This window comes from Lynx rufus, unplaced genomic scaffold, assembly GCF_022079265.1.
Source record: "Lynx rufus isolate CCGP_SWC_20201006 ecotype Redwood Valley unplaced genomic scaffold, mLynRuf1.p SCAF_2, whole genome shotgun sequence".
In the NCBI taxonomy this organism is placed as follows: Eukaryota; Metazoa; Chordata; class Mammalia; order Carnivora; family Felidae; genus Lynx; species Lynx rufus.
The window spans coordinates 34,637,907-34,644,771 of record NW_025814834.1 but is presented as its reverse complement, the minus strand read 5'-3'; the positions used below and the strand labels follow the sequence as shown (position 1 = coordinate 34,644,771).

At 44.3% G+C, this 6,865-nt stretch overlaps 1 protein-coding gene across 4 annotated transcripts in view; it reads left to right on the top strand.

Moving 5' to 3' along the window:
• Positions 1-843: 843 nt before the first annotated feature.
• The window catches only part of CFLAR (CASP8 and FADD like apoptosis regulator), a 48,138-nt gene continuing 42,116 nt past the window's right edge, over positions 844-6,865 (top strand). For all 4 annotated transcript variants that reach the window (XM_047083039.1, XM_047083037.1, XM_047083036.1 and 1 more), the window contains exon 1: positions 844-929. The gene's annotated coding sequence lies outside the window, so the exon portion shown is untranslated. The remainder of the gene's footprint in view (positions 930-6,865) is intronic.

Below are 6,865 nucleotides of genomic sequence, written 5' to 3'. Positions count from 1 at the left end.
TCATTCCCATGCATTGGTATCCAAACACTAGCAGTGTTTGCTTGCTCTTAATGACAACTAGAACTACCTTAAACAAACACCCTGGGTTCATAGCATATCCAGATATTGAGGAAGAAGACAATTTTACTTTACCTTTCAACGTTCTTTTGTCTGGTCTAAGAATTAAATTGGCATATGACAGATTAACAGACTACAAAATTTAATTACCTACCTATCAGGCAGTCAGGCAAGTGAGGCTTCTGTGTCATTCAGAGATAAGGAGAAGGGAGGGGTCTGGGGCCTGGGACCTCAAAGGGAAGGAAGACAATTCACAGGAAGATGAAAGAGAGTAAATGTTCGGTAAACAAATGTTTGCTGGGCCAGACGGAAACAATGGGACAGAGAGAGGAATTTTAACAGACTTTGCTAAATTCTTCCCTGTCTAAAACACCTAGTTCATATTATACTATAGTTAACTATGTTGATAGGTCCCTTCCTAGAGCACATCCAAATTCGTCTACACAGTTAGAGGGAGGGTCAAAGGTTCTTTCCGAGTTTGTTTCTTGAAAATAATCACCAGAACAACCCACATGCCAAAGACACATTTTGGGGTGATATTTTTTCTCCCCTGCTCAGTAATAGAGGGTATTAACAGCTGGTTGACTGTGGTACAGGAGTGTTTTAATTCAAAAGGACTCAGGGACTGGTGAATGGGGGTGCGGAGGGGGGTCTCTGGGTTTAACACAGTGAACGTCAGGCCATCAAGCTTTCTTAGCGGCTTTTCCTGGGTGAGCAAGGCCAATGGAGGCGTGACTGGGCAGGAAGGCGCCACGTCCGCTTCCAGGCTTAGGCTTTCAGTTTCCTTTCTCCATCTTGCCTACGATTTTCTGCGTCAGTGTCAGCGAAGCCTGACAGGGCAGCCTAAGAAGAGCCCCGCGGTGAGCAGGACGGTAAGTGCCCAGGGCTTGCTCTCCCCGCTCCCCACCCTCCCCAGATCCAAGACTCGAGGCTGGTGGGGGCGGGGGGGGGGGCCCCCTCCCGCCCCTCGCAGCTACTCGCGGACTAGCTCTTCCCGGAACTGGTCTGGGGCGGGAGAAGCCAGGCAGGGGTTACGGGAAGAGGGGCCTTCTGGCAGGTGACTCAGTCCTGTGGGGTCCTTACCTCCCGTTGGACTGGCAGGCGCCCTCCCGGGGGCGGGAGGGGGCGGCTGGGGGCGGTGGCAGGGGGCGGTGGCAGCGGGACAAACCGCCTAACAAACCCGCTCCCTCGCCCTCCCCCACCCCACTTCTCAGCAGGGCCGCGGGAGGCTGCCAGGGTCCCGGGTGCTGTCCCGAGAGCCCCTACCCTCCAGCCCACGTAACCCTTGCCTAACACTGAAGCTCCAGAGGACGAATAAACGTTGCTTAAAATTGAGAGTTGCTCAATTCCTGGGGTAAACCGTTCAAAAGACTTGGCTTTTTTTCTTTTGAAAAGTTGATGAGAAAGAAGACTTTTCCTGCAGTACTATGTATGTGTCTCCGCCCGAGTAGCTGGTCTGGCAGGAATTTTTACTTTCTCCCCATAGCCTGGTGAAGTAGGTCAGGACTGTTGTTTTTCACAGCAGTGCAATATGTATTTTGGCAAACTGCACTGAAACTTTGCGAAAGTTTGGAATGATTGGTAAGATTTTGGTTAAGCCTTAGCTTAAATTTGTTCTCCGCTCCCCGCCTCCCCCCAAAGAACTGGGAGACGTTGAGTTCAAGATGTTATTTCTTGACTGTGTCTGGATTGGGACAGAAGGACTTGTTCTTTTTAAACATTAACAGTGGAATGCAATAGAACAAAGGCCACTGAAGTACGTTTTTGGTTCAAGGGAACAGGAAATGAGTAAGGGCGTAGGTTAGTAAGGACACTAAATTGCCTCGAATTATTTTCATTTGTTGACACTTGAAATTTTTTACGCAATGAGACTGTAGTGCCAATAGAGAGAATATGTCAAACATTTGGACACCGACAGACCTGGGTAATCTAAAATGTAAACTGGGCTCTGGTGGGCTTGACCTACTTTAGTTAAGATATTTCAGATAAGAGGAACAGAATTTTTGGTATTTTCCCTCTGGTGGTGCCCCTAAATAATCTTACAATAAAGTTCATTAGGAAAAAACTTGGCTTAACTCCAAAATTTAAAAGAAAAGACTCAGATTTGGAAAGGAATTTTCAATGTTTGCCATACAGAAGTTTTCCCTTTTCATGTTACCTTGTGTTTTACTCACAGCTTCTGGGATGAAGGTCCTGATTAAAATGGCCTTTTCTAACGACTTTATGTTTTAGATTTCTGTTTGTTACTGACCTTGGTACTTCTCTGTAACACTATATTACTTACTAGCTTGCACCTGCTTTAAGAAGGAGACTGAATCCGCCTGCAGGTGTGAAGTGCACCTTGCTCCCTGGAAATGGGCGTGGGTGGGTGGGAGTGTAGTAAAGGGCAGTTTTTTCCGGGTAGCAGGGGGCCTACCGCAAATTGAAACGGAAGCAGGTTTCGTCTCTGGGACGCCCGCGAGTCAGACCTTCACTCTCAGTGGGGAGGTGGGGCGTAGCCGCAGTACCCACCCACTGGGTCTCCCCCAGCAGCACGTTAATTCCCCGGAGCGCCACGTGGGCCCTTTGCTTACACAACGGAGAGTTTCGGGACAACAGCGCATGTGCTCTCGTGGAGTTTCTTAGGTGTGGGGGGCTGAGGGTTCTCGAGCCTTAAGTCTCTTGTGGGAGGCCTGGAAGAGGCTCGCGGAAAGCCCAATGGGGAGTGCACCTGTTGATGCGTGCAACGCTCTCCTCCAGTTCCCGGAGTACTACTCCCGGCGCGGTTTCCCCTAACGGCAGGTCCCGCACTGGTGGGTCCCCTTCCCGCCTGAGATCCAGCGGGAAGAGCCGGCCTACCCGGGCATGAGTAGAATAAGAATCCTGTCCGTCTCTCCTCTCTCGACCTGCGCCCCCTTGCGGGAGTCGCCCTGGGCTCCGGGGCTGTAACGGTCCCGGATCCTGGCAGAAAAGGATTGAGCCCCTCTTGGCCCTTCCGGCCGGTTCTGGAGCCTCCTGGGGATTCATCTTACAGCAGTATAAGTCACGAGGCGTGTCACTTTTTTAAATCTGAGGAACGGACTCCGTTTGGTTATTTCTTCTTTTGTAGGGCCGCAAAAGTTAATTAAAGTCGTGTTTTTGGACTCAACTGACTCCTTTCCTTTGATTCAGTGTAATCCTACAAACATTTATTGAGCTCCTATGGGCCAGGCTGAGTTCTGGGTGCTGGGGACATAGAGACGGAACTGAACTTGGTTCCTTCCCCCAGAGGCTCTCAGAGTGGTTGGGGGAGACGGAGCAGTTATCCACACGGGTAACTTGGGCTTAAGGGGCCTGGAGGGGGGCCACTGACAGGGGAGGAATGGGAGGAAGATGGTGGGGCCAGTTGGAGAAGTAATGACAGGTAACAGAGGGCAACATGTACTCAACGCTCATTCTTGTTTTCCGTACTATGCATCAGTGAGGTAAGAAACACTATTTCTCCTTTATGTTCAGCTTGTCACCTCCTCTCCCAAGACTTCATAACCCACCCACGAATGTTCCCTTCCTCTACATTTTCATACACTCTGTGGCTGTCTTTACACTTACCATGAATTGCACTTAACACTCTGTATCCTAATACTTTTCTTTAACAACTTTTCAGTTAAGTTGTATTATAATTTTCTGTGTTAAAATTCATGCAGAGTAAATAGAGAAAGCTCTTAGGAGTCTGTTCCCTAAGATAACCAAAGGTTGCAGTTTAGTGTCTTTTTCAGACATTTACACACTCAAATACAGCCTTTTAAGTGTTTTTAAATATATAATTTTTTGCTCTTTTGTTTTCTTATTTTGTATGATGCTGTTCAACTGCATTTCAGAACTGTTTTTTTTTTTTTCTATTAACATCTCTATTTTTCTCAGATGTAATTTCACTCCCCTCTGGCATCAGTGTTTCTAATGATTTTTCCCCCCTAATGACCACCTTTCTTGTTTCTGAGAATATGTGTATCCACAATTTACATTTAATTCATCTGCTTGCTCATATGCCCCCAGTGTTTTTTCTCCCTCAATTCTGGGTTTAGAGAAGTAATTTCTTCTTTGACTCCATGTACATATGAATGAATGAATGATGAATATGTATATATTTTAATATTTTCTTTCCAGATAAAACTGCTTTTTTCTCTGATGGTCTCTGCTTTTAGCCATATTGTCTTTATTTGGCCATTTAAGTTTTTGTGCAAAACAAACAGCTTCCTCATTGTTTTCTTCTTATTCTATATATTGGGTTGTCATCTTTGGTGATTCAGTACTTGTGAAAGATGTGATATAACGTTCATGTATATATTCAAGATGGTTTGTGTCTTCTACATGGAACCTTTCTACTGGAGAAATTAACCCATTTTATTTACATTAATATCTATATGCTTCAGTTTTTCAATATAATTGAAAAATCCTCTTGTAGTTCCGTGCTCCAAGGTTTAAAATGTTCCCCAGGGTAATGGTTTCCTTTTATCATCTGATAAGCTTCCTTACCTACTTGTCAAGTTCTTGAGTTGTTGTTTTTGTTGTTTTTTTTTAAACTTCTTTCAGATCTTCACTTTAGCTTACTATATTTTGTTTGTTTGGTTTTGGTTTTGGACTTGAAGCTTTCAAAAAGTATAGTTTTTTAAATCAGTGATATTTGTTTTAAAGAATAAAGCACATGAAAATCTTGCGTGGATACTATCTGGTGAATGAATCAAATTCCTTGCAAGAATTGAATAAAATAAATAAATAATAAGTTAATTATTCCCTACATTCAGCATTTACTGAGCACCTTCATTTACTGAGTCTATCTTTTTCACCCGGGTTGTCAACAGGAATGCCACGGAAAGTAGAAAGAGGAACCAGGTAGGAAATGAGAAGCTGGAAACAGGTACCAGAGATAATGATGGGGCTGAAGCAAATGAGGAATTTTAGTTTTCTTCTTCACTTTTCTTCATTTTCCAGATTTTCCTATAGCATCCAAGTAGAGTGCTTTTTATAGTTAAAAGAAAGAATGCTATAAAAATAAGTTTAAGAGCTTTGTACCTCCGGTATTATGCACAACTTGTGATTTTGAACACGACTGTTTCCTGATGGGCTAACCTTGTCCCTTTAGCTACTAAGAATCTGTTGTATAAACTGAGAAAATATACCTATTAGGTTGAATTTGTTTAAGTTTATTTATTTATTTTGAGACAGAGAGTGCAAACAAGGGAGGAGCAGAGAGAGGGAGAGAGAGAGAGAATCCCAATGTGGGGCTCAAGCTCCCAAACCATAAGATGGGTTCTTGGAGCGCCTAGGTGGCTCAGTTGGTTAAGCATCTGACTTCAGCTCAGGTCAGGATCTCATGGTGTGTGAGTTCGAGCCCTGCATCGGAGTCTGTGCTGACAGCTCAGAGCCTGGAACCTTCTTTGGATTCTCTGTCTCTCTCTCTCTCTCTGCCCCTCCCCAGCTTGTGTGCTCTCTCTCTCTCTCAAAAATACATAAAAAAAAAAAAAAAAAAAAGATTTGGACTCTCGACCAACTGAGGCACCCCAGGCACCCCTAGGTTGAATTTTTAATTCAAGCTAGTCTTGTATAGATGGGCCTCAGAGAATATTTGCTAAATATTTTATTTTACTGTAGCATAACTGATACCTTGGTTGTTTCTTGACCCCCTTTTGAGTCCTTTGATGAAAACCTTGAGAAGAGGGAATGTGTATCTTCCTGATAGCAGTTGTATGGTGATAAAGAAGACACCAAACAGCCATATGATAGTGTGAGGCATTTACTACATTCATCAATTTACTCTGAGGCTTCAATTTCCTCAACAACGGCAACAGCAACAAAAACCAACAGGCAAAACTGAGTTTAAGCAGGATTCCAAATTTTAATGCTTCAGCAAAGTCTGAGTTCAGAGACCAGATCTTAGTTCCAAGTAGTGCAAAGAAGGGCTGTGACCTAGCCTTAATTCTTTGTACGTATCTGAGCCATACAAGGTATTAGTAATTTTTTAAAAGCTTATTTATTTTGAGAGAGACAGAGACAGTGTAAGTGGGGGAGGGGCAGAGAGAGAGAGGAGAGAGAGAGAATCCCAAGCAGGCTCCGTGCTGTCAGTGCAGAGCCCGACGTGGGGCTCCAACCCATGAAGCCATGAGACCAAGAGTTGGACACTTAGCTGACTGAGGCACCCAGGTGCCCCAAAGTATTAGTAATTTTGTTGATGTCCTATTTGAGGAAAGAATTCTTAAAATTTAGGTATCTTTGAGTCCATCCTTTGAGAATTATACCACACACAGAGGACCTGCCTAGAGACTTGGCAAAAATGAAAATCCTGACACATAAATCTTAGGGTTTTAGAAATTGTGATAAATGCAAAAGGTAAAATTTTAGCTAAAGGTACAGGGAGATGTACCTTTTGTTAAAACATCTTGGCTAGAGATGTTGTATTCTGCCTGTTCAAGGTGAGGTCCTGCCAGGTCCTAGGAAGCCCTGCATAGAGGCTCACCCAGCCTCTTACAAATCACATTTAAGCCACTGTTACTTAACCAATAGCATTGTTACCCCTTATATTTGCAAAAGCTACCTTTCACAATCTGTTTCCTGGATCTAACAGCCAGGTTCCAAGTATGATATCTGCTCCCATCTTGCTTCATTGTACATTGTGAAAGGATGAGTAAGCATTACACATGTTCAGGCCTGCTGGAGCTGTGTAATGGTGACCAGTCTGTTTTTGGCAGGCCTGGCCAGGGCTCACCACAGCCTAATGAAGGTGAATGAGAACCTACCAATCCTCAAGGACCTCACCACATATGGCAGGTACCCAACTAGAATAAGATAAATGCCA